Below are 19248 nucleotides of genomic sequence, written 5' to 3'. Positions count from 1 at the left end.
ATCCCACACCAAGCACGAGAGGAGCTGTTTTCCACCCCAGAGCAGCAGAGATGAAGCTGCTGACACGGTTTGTCATGGTTTCAAACACACCAAGCTGCCTGCAGAGCTCAGCTTTGGCTTTGTGACTTGTCATCGCCTTCGTCTTCGGAACAGCCCCCAAGGAATGGAGGTCAGCCAGGCTTTGTTCCACAATTTGGAGCTCCAGGATTTTGGAGCCTCTTCCCTTAGCACTTCTCTGACAATTCTGAGAGGGGGAGCTGGATGCCGACCAGGAACTTTCAGTTTTCTGTATTTAAATCGCGGGGTTTTTAACGACGGCGTCGTTGTCACCTTGCCAAGGCACAGCTCAACCCTCACACGGTGGATTTACCCACATTCAGCACTTTTTTGGTTGTAGTTAAATATGCCAGGGCTCTGGCTTGGGTTTGGGCTGGGAATCTTTTCCAAGGAAGACTGGCAGCAGGTGTTTTCCACTTGCATATGCAATTTGTTTAAGCTCCATATGAGCAGCTATATATAATTTTTACTTATATAACAAAACAAGGACGTTTCTCGAATGTATCAACCTCCAGGTCTTTCTCATCTGACAGCAGCCATCACTGCAACCAAGACAAAGCAATTCCAAAGCACTTTGAAGACATAAAACCCTGTCTGAACACTCCTAAATCAAGGCTTTTTCCAAGGTATTAGCAACATTCAGTCTTTAAGGTGGGAAAACCAAAGCAGCTGACAAAAGAACTTGAAACAACAAGACAAAAGCAATGCTGAGGCTTAAAAGTAAACAAAATTACTTTCTAGACTGTAGATTCTTGAGGAACAAACTTGACTTTTTAAAATAAGATCCCACTAACAGATGCAGCCACATCACAAAAATTACACAATGCATTGAAAGCCCAGAGAGGAGAAAACACACACACATCCCTGTGTTTGTTTCGTATATGGTGTAGGGGGTTTTGGTTTGATTTGGTTTTTCCACAGTCCCCAATTAACAAATTAATGAGCTCTTTGAAACCTCAAACCTTAGCTCAGCTTTTCCCTTTGAGACAGAAAAATGAGGATTTTGACAAGTCTGACCTTCCCATTTAAATTTCGGGAGCATCCAAGAAAGATTTTCTTACTCCTTTCAGCACTGACTGATGGCAGCTGACCCAGCAGAAGTGAACTCTGTCAGATGGTGATGGCCAAAGGGGCAGGAGTGACCCAAGAGTGATGATTTTACCCAACAACCACCAGATAAAGGCAGGGTGAGCAAAGATAAACAATGTCAGCTCCAAGTGGTGACACGATGAAAGGCAGACAATAATGAACATTGTCAGAGATTGCCGAAAAGATAGGGATGAGCAATGTCCTGGTGCTCAGGCAATTTCAGTAAATGAAGATAAATGACACTGGACAGCGATAAGAGAGCAAATGGACAAAACACGGGTAAGATGTTCTTAAAAACTGAATTTTTTGGACATTTTTACTGTGTAACATGCAGTACAGCTTGGCCATACACTTCAGTTTTTCCTCATATATTTGCACTGTAACTCTGGGATTACAACAACCCCAGCCCAACATGGTGCATATTCACACATAAATAAATTATTTTCTATTTCACCCACACGGCCTCTGCTTTCAAGACATTTTGTGCTCATTTTCTGCCCCTAAAGATTTCTCATTCTGATTCATTAGAAAAACAACATCTCCATGGTGCCCTTATGGATTCCATGGGTTGAGTTTTGTTTTCAAAAGTGTTGCATGAGGGCGGTTCAGTCAGGGCTTTCAATGAAAAATTTTAGCAACTGTACCTGTTAAAACTAGCAAAAAAACCTAACAACTGCAGCTCTGAGAGCGATGGCTGTGGAATACAAACAGCAAATACTCCCTGAAGTTTATGCAACTCATTCTCTGCTAGGGATGCTCTCTGAATTGTTGCCCAAGCAATGAGGAAAGCTGAACTTTTTTTGATGGAAGTGGAATCCTGTTAAGGCTTGTGCTGGTGTGGTGTGTGCACAGCAGAGATTACAAGGGGATGATTCACAAAGTCCTGCTTGCTTTGATTGTCCAGCCTGGCACATCAGCCCTGAGAAGGATTATTCCATGGCCTTGTGGAGCATTGCACACCAGCGCTGGGAGCCTGGGATGGAGTTCAGGAAACTCACAAACTCCATAGCCATGATCAAATGAAATTACAGCTCAGAAGGAGAGAGCTCTGTGCTGGCTCCGAGTCCTGAGCAGAGCACAAAGTTCTCCAAGCCCTAAACTCTTCATATTTCCATGTTTGGGGCAGCCAGGACAGCAGTGACAGTGACACAGAGAGAGGAGCTCGTCTCTCTGCATAAACACAAAGTGGGACAGAGCTGGAGCACCCTTGGAACAGTCACAACCAAATTCCTTAAGAATGCACTGAAATAAATATTCACTCAGAGGAGATGAAGCAGCTGCTGGGCTGAGAGGTAACATCACTCCTGCATGGCACACTAAGAGTGAGAGGCATTGAGAGGCAAAAAAAGATGAAATAATTCCTTTGGTCAGGAAGACTCAGAGCTCTGCTTTTTGTGATGCCATTTCTCAGAAGAGGAACCTAAAGACCTTTGCTTGAGATGAGATTTACTTTATGCACTATTGCAAGCTGTAGAATTAATGTAAAGTATTCCAAATTTTTATACCAGATCTCATCTTCAAATCATCGAGTGGAGATGGGGAAAGATTCCACACAAAAGGTCTGAGAGATGCTGAGGAGCCAGCTCTTACTTCCCTCATCCTGGAAATACAGAAGTGCTTGAAACTACTCAGAAGCAATCAAAAGCTGAATTCCTCCGTGACACCATGGCAAGGTGTCTTGTTGTTGTATTTTTCATGTTAATGAGCTTCCAGCAGATGAAGAATTAGTTAATGTCTTTCAGGGAGCAGATCCAGAGCAGTAAAAAAGAAATACAGGATTGTATAGAACCGTAATTCTACTGAAATCATCAGAAATGGATGAGGACAGTGTTTTAGCAAAGAATTATTGAAACAATGAATAAAAACAATGTAAAAATTCATTAAAACAAAAAAAAAAGTCAAAGCTGAGCACAGTCCCTGCTCCTGCAGGCAGAGACCTCCTTGAAAGAGGCCTTGCATGGAGTACACACTATTGCTGGGGAGAAATGTATTAAAAGCATCCTAAATGCCAAGTGAAATCTCCTTTCTAGCAATGAAAACCCAACAGTGTTCTCTAAAATTCATAATTTGGTCTTTCAGCTCAGCTTTGGCAGTACCATGGTGGTTTGAAGACCAAGAGAAGCTCCAGGCTCAGTGGTGGCCACCACATCACCTTTGAGTTTCTAATCTGTCCTTAATGCCCTAAATGCAAAAAAAACCCTAACAGAGTTACCACCAAGAATGTGCTGTAAAATGCTTTACACATGTCATAAAAAAAAAAAATTTAAAAAAATAAAGGAAAAAAGCGGCATTTAAGCAATCAAAAATTCCCTTAGTTCCAAGGCAGTGCACATCCTTCATGCTCACAGATCCCTCTGGGCATATTTCAGACCTTCCTTTTCTGCTTCTTTGCACAGCATTTGTGGGTAGTCACTTAGCAGAGCTCGGATGAATCATGCTGGAACACTTATGAACATCCCTTTTCCTCTTGGCTTTTTGTGGGATGAGCTTCTCTTTACTGGGAAATTGCATTTACCTGAGGCAAAGAGCCATCTGTGGATCCAGACCTCAACTGCAGCCCTTGTCCATCACATTTTCTCCTGCACATGCTCCACCTCGAGTGGGGAAAGCACAGCACGAGGCCCCAGCAGCTGATATTCAGTTGATGGGAAATGTTCTTATTTCAGCAAATTGAAGGATCTAAATCAGCAAAGAAAACGGTGAAGACTGTTTAATTGTAAATTATTTTTCTGATTTTAATTTGGAAATTGTTTTTCTCATTGGGCCAAATTGAGGGGAGATGACACCGTGCTGATCACAGGCCAGGTGAAATTGAAGGGAGGTGTTCCTCTCCTTTTTTTGGCTTTATTGTATGTCCTAAAGAGGTTCCAAATGGCTGCTGCAACTAGACCTGTTTTCTCGTTATTTTCCTAATTACAACTCCATTTACATTATCTAAACATACATAATTTCTAATTCTTAGACACCAACCCACCTTTGAGCTTGGAGTCCAATCTTTAGCTCCCATGAAATGGATGTTTGTAGCAGCAACAGAAATGATGCTGTGTGCTGGCTTTAATCCCTTTTCTTTTGATGGCAGGACTAAAACAAGAGAGCTCCTCTCCACTGTGAATTGAAAAAGAAAATCAGTGTGAAATTTCATCATCTCTTTATTAACCTCTGATAACCAACTGAAATGTGCTTCAGTGGTGTGCTGCTAGAACTGCCTGCAAAAGCATTAACGAGTCTGTGATTTAAAAAAGCCTTTCTGAAAGAAGGATCTTAAAAAAAAATTCATTTAGAGCATAGCAGCTCTAATTGGTACAAGCTACAGACTGATTTTACAGAAGGATGCTGAGTTGCCCATTTCAGCTCACAAAAGCAATGTACTTCCAAAGCAACATTGCACCTCATTCTGGAAGATTCTTTAATTAATTTGAATGCTGAAGCACTGCAAAAACAAAAAAACGTGTTATGCAACATTTGGTTTCACTGAGCCATCCAACAGCATAATTTTTACCAGTTTCTCTATGTTCCCTTTGTGTTTAATTCTGTTCCTTGCATGAGGCTGCAGATGTCTGTGCCTTTTCCCCACAGCTAAGACTGTTCTCTCATATAATCTAATGGCTACAATACAACCCCCAGATCCAGGACAATTCACTTGTTATGGCAGGTTAATAATTTTTTCCTTCCTACATTTTTATGGAACATTTACTTTCAAACACATCCTAGTGACTGAGGTGTTAATTCAAAACAGGCCTTTGAACAGCTAGTAAGAAAATGAGAAGGGAAATCCAATTTCAGAAAATGTGTAAAACTGTGCAGAGGGGGGAAAAATATCATTTTTAGAGAATTGTCTGCGGATAACTTTGAAACTTACCTCCCAGACACGTGGTGATGTTGGACAGAGCAGAACCTCACTGCTGTGCTAATGGAAAACAGGGCAGCCAAACCCTGGGGATTTGGGAGGAGCAGATCTGCAGGGCAGGGCTGTGCTGCTCCTGGGCCACATCAGTGGCTTTGCTGCCTTTTTCCAACCTGGAAATGAAACCGGAGATGATTTTAGTAAGGAGGTAATGGAAAAGGGGATCTTTATTTGAAGGCCTTCAGGGGCAGTTATGGAAAGATGCCCGCAAAAGATGTTCAGGAGCGAGTACATTTTACAGGTTTTAGGAAATGAGCATAATTGATAAAAAGCCCCAATTAGGAGGGGAAGTGGTGATGCAATTCCCCCACAGGTCAAACCCTTTCTCTGGAGCCCCCTTGGAACTGGCTGGGCTCTGTCCATGCTATGGATCTCCAAGAGTTGTTCTCAGCCTTGTTTCCCAGCCTTGTACCCCTGGGGCTTGGAGCTCCAGAATTTTTGGCTTTCTGCCTCAGGAAATGCCATGGAAAAGTGCTGGGAAAACAAGTCACTAATGCAACAGGTGACAGAGTTACAAATATGTGTGAAGAATGCAGAGAAAATAAAGGGAAAAAAAGGAAAAAACCCAAACAGCATTGTGACGGTGTTTACAGGGGCCTTAGGATGAGGGAAGAGATGAGGATCTGACTCCATATTTCAGAAGGCTTGGTTGATTATTTTATGATATATTTTACATTAAAACTATACTAAAAGAATAGAAGAAAAGGTTTCATCTCAGAAGGCTGGCTAAGCTAAGAATAGAAAAAAGAAAGAATGATAACAAAGGCTTGTGTCTCAGGCTCTGTCTGAGCCAGCTGGCTGTGATTGGCCATTAATTAGAAACAACCACATGAGACCAATCCCAGATGCGCCTGTTGCATTCCACAGCAGCAGATAATCATTGTTTACATTTAGTTCCTGAGGCCTCCCAGCTTCTCAGGAGGAAAAATCCCAGAAAAGGATTTTTAATGAAAAGGTGTCTGTGACACAGCATCAGTTTCAGATGAGTTTTTCTGCAAAGGGCCCTGGAGATCTCCCAACCCCACCCCAGCTCCTGAGCCCTTCCCAGGGAGGATGCTCCTTCTCACAGAGCCAACCTGACCTGATGGTGCCACCAGAAATAACAAACTCCTTCTTCATTTAGCACATTTCATGGGAAATTAATAAAAAAATGTTGGATACTGGGGGAAAGGGGGAATTTTTAAGGCCTCCACTCTGATATATGAAATTTCTGAACTTTGCTTCCTGGTCCCAATCTTTACTCCACTCTTTGGCACTGTTTTTAAGGCAGAGATGCTGCTGGTGTGGTACTGATGCTGCACCCTTTGCTGAGCACAGCCAGGCTCTAGAAGGACTCATTCTTTCCACTCAATGCCATGGCTGGCATTTGGGAATAGATGTTTATTCAGAGTGAACCGAAGACAGAAAGAAATAATCAGTTTATCAGCAGCCAACAAAGCACACATACTGTGATGATTAATATGCATTTGAGTGGAGAACTGCTCTTTTTGCCATTAAAACTTGTATTACTTAAATCACATCTTTCATCAAAGTCTTCTAATTGCACTACAGTTTGTGATCATTTAATTATCTGTGTTTTCTTTCTGAGATGGTATCTCTGAGATGTACCGTATATATCAGAGTACTCCTCCACTTTTAAGTGTAACTTGGCCAAATGAATTTCTGCTAGAAAAAAAAAAAACAAACATTTCAAAAGCATTTTCTTCTTGTCCACTCTGGGCTGAAGCAAGTTAAAAATGCAGAACACTCTCAGCTCTTCATTTGAAGAGGTAGACATCATAATTATAAATTCCTGCTGCAGTTTAAGGTTCACAGGACAAACTCACAATAGCTTCATTACAAATTCCCTGTGATCTCTTCATACATTTTAAGCACCTGGAATATTTGCATTTCTGATTTTACTGGTGCAGCCTTAACAAGAGAGAGATATTCTCCCTCACTGTGAACTGGATGAGGCTCTGAACAGAAGATATTTTTTTGTTGATTCTGGGTGTAACTGAAGAGAAAGAAGAAAATAGAGATCAAAAGAAAGGCAAAGCCACTGCACTGGGACTTCCATTGTGACTTATTTCAACTCACCTTTTAAAGGATCACCTCTTTTTAAAGTAAATGAAATTATTTTTTAAATGTTTTTTTTCCTGCTCCCAGTCCAGGATTTGGGGCTTCTGCCAGGTCTGCTTTGCAAGAAAAATGAATGAAAAACCCTCCAGCTGAGTGTCTATACGCTCAAATATAGCAAAGATTTGTTTAGGATCATTCAGAGGAATAGAGACTTGCTGCTTTATTAAATGGAATTAAAAAAACATGCTGGGAAATCAAGTTTTACAAATATGGCCCTTTGTCCAATTAACATGTGATATAATTCTTTCCAGGGGATCATTACAATATATTATGTGTGTACATAAAAAACTGCAAGGCACACAGGAACAGCACATTGTAATTAAAGCGGTTCAATGAAAAATATCTCAGAATTAAGTTGGTTACTACAATTTTCTTCTTATCTGTGAACTTTTTTTGGTATATTCAATGCATTTTAGCAGTATTTGGTGTCATATTTGGCTGGACATCAACTGATTTGCCTGATTAGAGCACAAGACATAATGGATATGTGAGAAAATCTGTGTGTGATAAATATATATCTATAACTTCATGATATAATACAAAGATAAGCTGATAAATGCAATTTTTATGAAGATAATAGATTTTCTTCACATGGGTAAGTATAAAATACATGTAAATAAGAAGCATTCCTCCAGACACTTCAATTCCTCTTCCAGCACCATCAGAGCTGGCACTTCTGTAATGACAATATCATTCTTTGAAATATTTTTACAGTGATAAAGTAGGATGGGATTTAATAAAGAGGTAATTAACAAGCTGTAATACCTAAACATCCCTGTTTATGTGGGGTAGCAGATTTTTTATATTCTCATTTTAGTCAGCTCTGACAGCAAGTCTGTGGCTGATGGTTATGCCAGTCATAATTAAAACTCTTTCCCATTACATTCATTATCACAACAGATGGGATGATTTTGAGAGTAAGAGATATCAGTTTTATATTTAAAAAATATATTTTACTTGTGCCAGTCTATTTTTTCTCCTTCATCCCTTTGTTTTCTTTTCATAGAAAAGGAAGGATTAGCTTAAACACCAAAGCCCTGCTATTAATATTAAGGTATTATAGAAAGCACAAATAGGATGATTGGGATCTGGAAGCTAAACATGGGAATGGATCCTAAGCCATGGCAATAATACTCTGCTGCAAGCTCTGGCTACAGATCAGATTTACAGTACAAAATCATAAATGTAGAGAATTACTACCAGTCATCTGAGGTAATTAGCAACCAGTCTCTTAATTGACTTTTACCACTGCTCTGAAGCCACTGATACAATCTGGGTGTGGCACCTGACAGAAAAATCAATGTCAGCCTCACCTTAGAGCTACTGAGTGTTCAGACTGCAATTTCCAATAAGGAAATGTCAACTCAATAAATCAACTGGGAGGGTTTTGCTGTTTTTTTTTTTTTTTTTTCTCTTGGGGAAATTAAAAATATGGATAAACCAAAACAAAGCCAAGACCAAATAAAGAAAATAAACACTAATATGGAATGTGTTGAGTAACAGAAGGTATTTCTGTACTTGAATGCCTTTGGAATCCTGATTGCAGCCCTGGAGTTTTGGTGTTCTTGAGCCCAATTCACAGGTCAGAATAAAGGATATTCCTTGTTCAAGAGCAAAAGCACTCAGCATCTTGCACTCCATCATATTTTCATGTAAATCAGAAACAGTTTATTAAGACAGGCACAGCTCCTCAGAAGGAACAGGTGGGAAGCCAACCATGTTTTCCTTTCAGATCCATGGAAAACAATTTTACTTAATTACACAATTATCCCAGCCAGCACTTTTTTCCTGCCTGAAGAGGAGCGCAGAAATGCATGAGCTAACAAAGTGATGAGATGAATGGCTCATTTGCTCAGCATCTTATTTTATTGGAATGGCCAGTCCTTGGCATTCTGGGCAGAGGTACAAAACACACTGCAGCACACAGGTGCTGAACAATTTTTCCCTTGGAAAGGTTTCCTCCTTTCCCTCATCCTCTGTGTGCTCTCCAGAGCTGCCATTTCAAACAGCTGCTGGCTCTGTGCCTGGAGCTGGGAGCAATTCATCACTTCCAAAAGCCAGCTCAGCACTCTTGAGCCATCTGAACCATTTCCACCATCCCACATCATATTTGAGAATATAACTGGGAGGGAAGACAGGACTTCAACTCTCATTGCTGTTATTGCTACTCCAGAACAGAGGCAAAGAGTATTTCTATATTCTATTCTATTCTATTCTATTCTATTCTATTCTATTCTATTCTATTCTATTCTATTCTATTCTATTCCATTCCATTCCATTCCATTCCATTCCATTCCATATTTCATTCCATTCCATTCTATTTCATATTTCATTCCTATTCCATATTTCATTCCTATTCTATATTTCATTCCTATTCTGTTTCATTCCTATTCCATTCCTATTATCTTCTGTTATTTAATCCTATTCTACCCTTTATTTATTTTTACAATCTTTAAGATAAACTTTGACACGTGTCCTAAATCACACAAGTTTCAGTCCAAGAGAGGTTGGAGAATGACTATTTTAAACGAGTAAGTGGTTGAGGGAAGGATCTTTTGCTTAAAATGAATGGGAAAAAGGATTTTCTTAGCTGAAAATGCAGGACTCCTGTTTTCAGTTTAATTTTCTCAACATGTATTAATTTCTGTTACTGTTATTTACACAGAAGCATGGGTTAGTCCTTAAATACTTATTAGACAGTAGGAATGAAACACAGAAACCTCCAGGGGAAAAAAACCACCATGATTCAGAAGGAAGTTTGTGAATTGGCACTTTCTGAGAGCTCCTAATGGAGCAGAGTTCCTGTGCTAAGAAAAAATTTCATTTTGAAGCCAACCAAAATGAGTGTTACCCTTGCTGCTGACATTTTTAATCCTTTTCTTCTGCTTCTGTGGCTGAAAATTGGAAGTAGGTCATGCTGCAGCATTACCTGTTACAGATTCTCTGCCACAGATGGAAAAGGAGCCCTGGCTCAGCAATTCAATAAAGTTAATCAAAACCAGATAATCATAAGATATGAGCCTTTCTCCAAAGCAAAATTAATGCTGAAGTCACAGGAGCAACAAATGGGAGAGAAACTCTAACAGAGAAGTTGATACAACTCCAAAAAGCTCCAGATGTTCATTTGCAGGTAAAAACTTGTAATTAAACTTTCCAGACACTGCATTTCCAGAGATTAGAACACTGAACTTTACATATGAAGCACTGATGAATATGAAACCAAACAAAATGATTCCAGTCAGATGGGAACAGGCTGATTCCAGACATCTGTAGGCTGGGTATTTACAATCAGCCCTTACAGTCACTTTTACAAGGCTGTCCTTGAGAAAATGGAGCAGTACAACATTAATCAACATTTCACCTGAGGCTGTGGGCTCGGGACACAAAGAAATTGCTCTGAAATTCCAATCATCCTTCAAAAATGTGTTGGATCAAAACGTTTCAGTTGTTCTGGGCATGCACTTTTTGATATTTAGTACTCCAGCTTGGAGTGAACTCAGAAAAATCTGGGGTAAATCAGTGCCACTGTGCGAATTCAAGTTTGTTATTTTTTTAAAACAATTCCAGACATCTAAAACCTCACATATGTGTGAATATTTATCACACAGGCATGGTGCTGTGTGGTATTCACATGATAGGGTGGGAGAAATGTCATCACAAAACGCCCCAGAGAAAAGAGATCAGTAATAAATGATCCCTCACCTGGCTCATCACTGCACTCTTAACATTTCCTATGATGTGATGGAATTCTTTACAGATTCACAGCAACTCCACAACTTCTCCAATCTTTATCCCCAGCCTTCCCACACATAATGGATTCCAAAGCAACACTTCACTGGGAAATCTTTAAATTTCTCCTTTAATTTCACTGCTGAATTCTCTGCAAGGAGATGCCTGGGCTGGTGATTATTTTGCACAATGTAAACACCTGCATTCAGGAGGGCTGCAAGAAGAAGTTAATTATGTCAGGGGAGTTGCAGGGTCCTCCTTTGGATTTTCTCTGAGAAGCAAAGCCAAGTCCCACTTGCAGCCTGTCAGCTTTCCCTTGAATTGCCACAATAATTAATATTCTTTTCATCTAAAAGTCTGCCACCAAAATGGGACAGGTGGTTTCAAGAGCTGCTAAAAGCCGCTAAATATCTCTGGCAGCAGTGCCACAGTGTCACTACAATGATGGCCTTTTCCCCAAAAAAAATGAGTCACAAATTTAGTTTAGGTGTTTTAAATGCATTTCTACTGGTTTTTCTATAGAAGGGTGGGTTTACACATAGATATACAGAGATAAAGATGTGAAAGGAACATGGGTGATTGCTGAACGTAAATAAACAAAGGAGATGACTCAATATTCCAAGAACTCCTAAATTTCCAGCTCATTGCTCATCCTAGAGTGCAGACAGCCCTGAACCTGCAGGTTAGAAAATGTCAAAAAATGCATCACTGTTCAGCAAAATCCAACAGAGAAATAAATTTTAAAAAAGCCTGTGGAATGCTAGAAGCTCACACAAGCTCTGAAATCAAATTTCAAAGTGGAACCAAGCCTTCCTTGGGCACACAGAAGTTCAATTAGCCAGAAACGACTCCCAAAGTTTTCTGTTAATATAAGCAAAGCTGCTGTGCCACCTGGTGAACATTTTCATATGCAAGAGTCTCTTTTGCTGTATTTCTCAATATAAAAGGTTAATTCAAGTGCTCTTGGCAACTTTTGCATCAAGATCTGTGAGTAGTTGCAATCAGAAATGAGAGAGAAATTCCACTTCTGCCACCACAGAGGACTGGGCTTTTGTCAGCACATCACTAATGTGCTCATTATTTCTCAGCAATAAATGTTTTAATTTTGGACAAAATGAAGTAGCATTATTTGTGGCATATAGGGAAAAAAATATCTACAGGGATAATGTATTTAAGTAAAATATCATCACTGCGTTTGCAGCTCAGGGACTGATCAATCGTGATCGATGGGAAAATTGGAATTAGATGATCAGACTTGATCATCTAAAATGTGCTCACTTTCAGTATTTTTTCATTGAGCACTAAATAATTCTTGGCCCATCAGCTGCATGGATCAATCCATTAAAATTATTTAATAACACTGTGGTATGAAATGTTCTCCAAAGTGTTAAATCAATGCTATCAGACACAAACCACACAAGATGGGTTATTCTCAACACTTTGAATCAAATATTCATAATAAAGCCTCTGTTAGATACCTGAAATATGTTCTGGAAATGCATAGTAACAGCACTCCAAAGTTGTTATTTTAGCCCATCCCTTTGCCAACTGACCCCATATTTATGAACATGATCACCAAAAGTCATTAATTCAATCAAATTCATGACAAAATTACCCCAAACTTAGGACACAGACAGGCCTGGCCTAGTGTGCATTGTGCTACTCCAATAAAGAGAGGAATATACAGAAATGTGGAATTCCTGATAATCTTATCCTACACTGCTCAGTGGCTCTTTGCTATTTGCCCTGATTTTTACCTAATAGAAAATACATCTTTTAATTTGAAGAAAGTCTGGATTCAGATCAAATCTTGATTCACATTTCATGCTCTAGAAAATTCACCTTCCCACAAGACTGAAGGAAATATCTTCAGAATTTTAGAGAAGGTCAACACTTAAAGCATGCCTTGGCTCAATATCTATATGGTTTTTCAGTCTCTTAAATTGTTCTGCTACCTTGAATTCAGTTGAAGGAAAGTAATTTTCTCTATATATTTTCCCACCAGTTTTTGATGATTCAGCCAGCACACCAATCCTCCTTTTAGCATTAGTTAATTTATATTTTCTCTTGACTTCAATACAATTTGTAGTGTTGGACCTGCTCCTATTTATTTATTATTTTCATACTGGAGATCCATAACTTCTGCATGAGAATAAAACTAAATTAACCCCTCTATATAGAGGTCTAAATCATTTGGCAGGATATTATATTTTCTAACAGAAAATAGCATCTGTTTTTGGACAACTAAATTAACTTTTAGGATAATCCAGAAACATATTTTCTGCAGGACTTTCCTTAGGTGAACAACAGTGAGTTATATTTTTCAACTTTGCCCCCATTTTTCAACTTTGCTCCCATTTTTCATCTAGTAACAAAATAATATTTATTCATAAGAACATAAATCTTTTTGGGTAGAGATGGAAAGAGTCCATCAGATGGCAGGTGTGCCATTGGCCATTGTACACTTATTAAAAATTCTCTCTCTGGTCTCCAAGGCCTCAGCCCTTTGGAGAAAGTTAATTAAAGTTCAAAACTTTGTGACAGAAAGAAAGCATAAGTTTTCCTTTCCTAAAAATTTTAAGTTTCTGGATGAAAAATTTACCTTCTATTAAAATAAGAAAGGAAACTGAAGGCCTCATTTGGATGATATATAGAAATTTTCTGCTTTTCTTTCTGATTCCTCATCAGAAACTTCTCTCTCCCCCTCAGCTGCCCAGTGTTCTTCAAAATGGGGACATCTCCAGTTTGTCTGTGATTATATTTACAAGCCCAGTCAGAAAGCTCCAATCTCTCAAACCTTTTTTGCTCAATTTGACATGAGACACGTCCTTTATATTACCAAGGGCAGATTATTCTGCCTGAAAGAGTGCCATTGATCACCAACACCAGTTTGGCACCCCTCACACCATTTCCAGGGACTGATTTTCCCTAAATCTGGGATTTTGAACGTTCACCAGGTACAGCCTGGCTGCCCTCACGGAGATTTTTGGGTGGAAAACCAGAGTGGGACATGGGGAGATGTCCCTGGTGTGCCCCTTTAGAGATGTAAATGATTTCTCACACAGCCCACACCTCCCAGGATTTCCTAAATCCCAAATCTTGAGCTAAAAGGCACCATCTTAGGCATCATCTTATGAATTTAGGCCAGACATTCCATTCTTCCTTTTTCTTAGAAAATCTCATACCAACTCTTTTCTCTTTTCTTTACCTTCCTGCCCCTCCTTATTTACAAGTGACACCACCACAGGGGTGACATCAATGCTTTTCTGCTGTTGAGTTCTATTCTCTCCCCACCTCAGGCCAGGATATTTGTCTTTTTGTTCCAGAGTTGTTTCTATGAGCTGGCTGCTACTGACAACAACTTTTCTGTTAATACTCAAAAGTGGGGAATTAATTGTTTGACTGACTGAGCTTCTATGTTTGGAAATCAATATTAAATTGCTGCTTCCATCAATTCAAGCTACTAAAATACAGACATATTCATAAACTCGTTATGGAGAAAAACTGCTGGGAAAAGGTGAGAAATAGAGCTTAAAAATAACAGTTTATTGCTTCAATTACAGTGCATTCATAAAAGAGTTACCTGAACTCAGTGCTGATATCAGATTCTGTGCCAGACTCTTGGGGATGTCAGAAGAAATGCACCTCTCTTTTTGGTTATTTTCTCCTTTTTTTGTGTTTACAGCCATTACAAATGAATAGCATCCATTCTATGCACAGTATTTCTCAAAAAAAAAAAAATTGAAATATGGAAATCTCCATCATGAACTCCCTGGAAATGTGATTTACCCACCACGTGCTCACCTAGCACAGGTACAGGGTGCAGCAGAACAGGGGGAGGGTTGGCCCTTTTCATGGAAAAGGTGTCTTGGTTTTTCAAGGATTACTGCAAAGCTCAGATTTCTTTTGGAATAAACGAGAAGCAGGGCTGCATTTCTGTTTGCTGTGCATAAAGGAAAACATGTTTATCACATTACAGCACTGAGGCTGGAGATAAGCTCTGCCATTTCCCTACAAGCAAATCCAGACATCTGGGGAAAAACAAGTTGAGCTGTCAGACAGGATGCACAGGAGGGCTGAGCAGCAACTGTGGCTGCTTCTTTTTCACAACAAGCAGACATGGTTCATTACAGTCAGATCATTATCCTGCTGGAAAACTGGATCCTCCAAGAAGGAAATCATTGTTTATTGCAGTTTAGAATTTCTTACAGTTCTCAGGTTTAAATCAGCCCTAGCTCACACTTGAGGGGATTCATCCTGCTGTGGGAAAATGTGAGTGTGCCACTCATTTATAGAGATTCCAGTTGACTCTTAAATGCCAGATGGAAAAAGAAAAGAGTTTGTTTTTCTTTTGGGGTGATTATAACTCATATTCATCTCTTGTATTCTACTCCATGCTAATCTTCAGTTCTGTGACAGCGATAAGTTATTTTGTGAATGAACAGAAGCAAAATTCCTTTGGAACCATCTGAAAATGCAATTTATCAAATTCTTCTGTATTGCCAAGTGCAAACTATTGAAAATGCTTGTCATCTAAGCCATGGATAGAATTCCCCTGTCTGTCTGCCCTGATTCAGAGATTTAGAGCCAGGCTTTTAGTTAATGCTCATGCAAAGGGCTGCACTGTAAAGCATTTCAGTGATGAGTGCGACAGTTAAGAGGTTTATTATTTTTAGCACACTCAGACTTGTAGTGAAATTTCCTCAGGTTTCATGGAAGAAAATGAAGTGTCCTCCCATTCCTGCACAGGCAAGCTCCAGCCTGTAATTTCCAGGTGGCAAAAAGCACAACTGTTTTTTAAGAATATAAAGGATAAACAGGCACATATTCATGTATTCCTTATGTGAATTATGAGAAATAACACATATTTCCATTATCTACACAGTACAGGCATTTTTAGCTGTGTTTCTGGGAATTAGCATTGGCTTACAAGTAAATAAAGAGAATTTCTGAAGGGATTTGAGGCCAAACTGTTGGACAGAAACATCAGCAACCTGCTAAACTGCAGAAAGGTGTCAGAGCCAGGAGGGTGTGATGGGTACTGGACATTTCTCCTACAGAGATGAAATTCATCACAAGAAATGTCCAGAACCTAAAAATTAACCTCAAGTTGGCCTCTTAGATTTGCAGAATTCTCTCCTCTAGCTCTGGTTGGAATACTAATTACTGCCTTAGACTACACAGCTAAATTTTACGTTACTAAAACTAGATTTAAATGGTCCCCTTCTAAATGAAGGCTTTGCATAAAAGAACAGAGCCAATACTGAAAACAAGGTGCGTGCCATTACTGCCAAAAAATTTACAAGTAGCAGGTATACAATTTCCCATTTTTATAGCCTCATCTGTATAAGCATTTTTATAGCCACTTCCATAAAAATGTCTAAAAGTGCTCTATAAATATTAATGAATTAACCTCCCCTGTGTCCCCATATGGTGGGTATTTATTTTTACATTGTAGAGCTGGAGAAACAATTGCAATAAAGCCAAGCTCTGCACACAAGTCCAGCTCCCAATTCTTTTAGACAATAAATTATAAATAAATAGAATAAATAATATAAATAGAATAAATAATCCTGGCTAGAAAAAGAATAAATAATCCTGGATCCTTGATAGTAAACTCAAGGATGAATCATCTACCCTGCCATGTGCAGCCCATGACTGCAGAGCAATGAGATTTCCAAAAATCCTGTGTCCTGTCCCAGCAAAGCTCTCCAAAATCAAACATCTCTGAAAATGTGCATGCCTGGAATAACAGGATGGATATTTTAGTGCTACACTTCCATAGCTGAAAGTATTCCTGCAGATCTTGAAATGATTCTGCAAGATGATATTTTTAACATATCAATTTAAAATTTTATGGATGGACACATAAGAGGCTGTCATCCAAGACCAAAAGATTTCAAGGAGGAAAAAGTACAAGAATCCAAATTAATTCATCCAATCCTGATAAGAGAGAAATAGCTAAAGAAATATAAGTCCGTAGTAAGTTTAAAACCTATGTAGGGCTCTTGCACAATTTGCATGAAAAAGAAATCATTCAAACAAAAATCCAACATAACCAATAAAACCAGCTCAAATTACAGAACTATTCTGCTCAAATAACAGAGTGTGCAAGAATTAGTACAAATCATTCCACGGAAATACTTTTTCTTAAATCCTCTTTGAAAAGACAATTTCTGAGTATTACGACATGCTTTAGAAAAAGTCTTCTACATTATTACTATTTATTTTACTTGCTTTTTCCTCCTCCTTTTTATTTTCCCAACTGTGCCACCGCGTTTCTCTTGCACTGCACCAAATACAAACACAGAGTGGCCAAGATAGCAAGAGTCATTGAAAAGAAACATATTTTATGGCTCCAACAAACATTTTCCTTATGAAATTAATTAATAACTTAACTGACCAATCCATCTCTGTGCTCCTCATGGATTTTTCCCATTATCCCATAAGAAGGGATCCATTTGTTGAAACCCAGAGCAGTTAAATATCCCTGTTTTTCTAAAAGCAATAAATTATTCACTGGGAGTCTGTACAACTCCAGTACCAAACTTTCATTTCAACATTATCATGAACTGCATGATCTTGATATACAGAAAGGGATTTGCATTAAATTTATGTTTCACCAGAAACCTTCTCAAGAACACTTTTTTTTTCTTTTAATATCTGAGGGAATTTCTGACAGAATTGTTCCCAGTGACAGAGACAGGGAATTAACATTTCAGAGCATGCTTTGATATACATTGACTTAAAACCACCTTATTTTGATCTATGTTCAAAGTCTCCAAAAATTAAACCCAAAGTTGTTGAAAGAAATAAAATGGATTAACTGCTTCCAAACCAAATCACACTCTGGGACATGCACTGGTGGGACACTGGCAAGCAGCCCTTTGAGTGGCTCTGTAGAAAAGACACAGCATAATTTGAATAAAATATAATCACTCAGGGATCAACCAAAGAGAATGCATCAAGAAATGAATAAAATTTGATTTAAAACTGCAGTGAGCTTTCTTTTTAACTAAAAACCAAGCTGTGTTAAACCACAAAAATGGATCCAAATCAGTGTTTCTACAACTACATCTGAATTCAATGATGTCATCACTTATTCATGGATGCATTATTAATAAATAATAAATGAGGCATTGCACACATAAGTGTGAAGTCGATGTGTGAAATCACACATAAAGTGTGATTTTGTCAATTCAAAATAACTGAAGTACAAACTTTAGAGGCTGGAAATGACAATTTTGGCAAATCTTGAGCTAATTTCAGTAGAATCTATTTTTAGTAGGAGAAAAAAAATCAGTTGCCAGTGAAAGACAAAAGGAAAATCAGATAAATCCTACTGCACAGGGAAATCCATGCATTCCACTGAGTCAGAGAAAAAGATTTTGCTGACTACAGCAGAGGGAAAATTGGGTAATTAGGCCAAATCCTATAGTGCTTATTTAGGATTTGAGCTTATGAGAACAGTCTGTGAGTGATTATTATTATAATGACATGACAAAACCTATTATTTTCCTAAGCATTTTGTAAATGTATAGGGAGAAACAGCCTGTGAATGATTCTCTGCTGTAAACCTGAAATATGTGGGAGGAAGATGCCACAACTTCACAAAAACCACAGATCCCATTAGTGGCAGGAACAAGACAAAGAACCAACCTACCTTCCTTCCTTCCTTCCTTCCTTCCTCCCTTCAGGTTTTCTCCCGCTTCCTATCTGTCTTGTGCCTTCCATTACCACTCTTTAACCTCCCTGCCCTCCCTCCCTATGTCCACATCTCCCTCCTCCCAACTTCTGTTCACTTCGTTAATTGATTTCATTCCTTTTCACTAGCGCATATGCTTCTCCTCCCAGAACCTGCCTTCCTTCTTCTTCCTTCTTCCGGACTGTTTTTCTTACATGCCGTTACCACTTCTTCTGCATTATGTTTTTCGTCACTTTTCATTCTCCTTCCTGCCATGCTGTCCTTTGTTGCTATTTTTCCATTCCTTTTCTTTCTTTTCTTTTTTTCTTCCTTCTGTTTTTGGCAGCATTGCTTTAATTTCCACTCCGCCACCTTCCTTCACGCCAATCCTTCGCCATTGCCCTTCCCATTTTCCTTCCTTTTCCCTGTGAACAAAATTCAGAGAGAGATATGTGCTGGCTTAAATGCCGTGAGACTGAAAGGGAATTTGGGGGTCTTGGTGCTTTTCCATTCATCAACTCTGAATTAAACTCCTTGTCTCTCCCACTATAGTGTGGCACAAAATTATCCTCATCCCAACTTCTGTTCACTACTTCAATTGAATTTTATTCTCTTGTTGTCACCTGGGCAGCAATAATGACTCTCTCACCAGGAAAACCTGCCT

Source organism: Zonotrichia leucophrys, chromosome 9 (genome assembly GCF_028769735.1).
Source record: "Zonotrichia leucophrys gambelii isolate GWCS_2022_RI chromosome 9, RI_Zleu_2.0, whole genome shotgun sequence".
Taxonomy (NCBI): Eukaryota; Metazoa; Chordata; class Aves; order Passeriformes; family Passerellidae; genus Zonotrichia; species Zonotrichia leucophrys.
Note: the sequence above shows the minus strand (reverse complement) of the source record.